The sequence below is a fragment of the Vollenhovia emeryi genome, unplaced genomic scaffold (assembly GCF_000949405.1).
Source record: "Vollenhovia emeryi isolate VEMERY1.0 unplaced genomic scaffold, V.emery_V1.0 DF939487.1, whole genome shotgun sequence".
In the NCBI taxonomy this organism is placed as follows: domain Eukaryota; kingdom Metazoa; phylum Arthropoda; class Insecta; order Hymenoptera; family Formicidae; genus Vollenhovia; species Vollenhovia emeryi.
In genome coordinates, this window is record NW_011966879.1 from 26,268 (window position 1) to 27,054 (window position 787).

Consider the following 787-nt stretch of genomic DNA (forward strand, 5'->3'; position numbering starts at 1 on the left):
AGTGTTAACACTCAAGACTTGAGTGTCTTTTCCGTAAGGGTATTTACGATTGCAAACCGTATAAAAGCAGAATTTTATACGGAACATCACAAATTTAACATTATTTCACATCTAGTGACTACCTCGCGACACTTTCGCAAGATTCAAAATTTTATTTCTATTTCAATCTCCGGTAGTTTTAGTAAACACGAAGAGCCATTCATTGAATGTCTGATACTTTCTTATTAATTTCAACGTTTATTGCGTTGATGGTCTCTAAACCAACTATTTTTAACAACAGTATGCCATGTCCTATTAGTAAAATCAGAGATCACATTTCTGGAAAGTGTCGCAGAGTCATAAAGTAAAAACGGATACAATTTGTTTACAAAATACTGTCAAATATGCTTAGAAACACATTTTCCTTTCATTTACAATCATCTGTTCCATTCTTGTCTCTTTTATCTAGAAATGTTACTCACCTTCCTTTAAATTTTCCAAATAATCTCTTTTCTCTCCTCTCTCTTCTTGTTTATTCTGCAAGACGTCACCGTCTAGTTTTATAGCGACACGTAAGAAAGTCTCGGAAACGTATTTTTGAAACTTGTATTTTGAAATTGTAATTAAATTTCCACACAACTTCTTGCAAACCGCAATTGTCCAGCGCAATCACGTTGCCTCGAACGATCGCGGCGAGGTCTTATTACGGCAATCGAAATCTTTAGGATGGAGGACTTCGAATGTTTCTGCCTCGACGAGAGAATTCCGGAGCGGTATGTAGTGCTCGGCTCTATCTACTTGGGCGCGG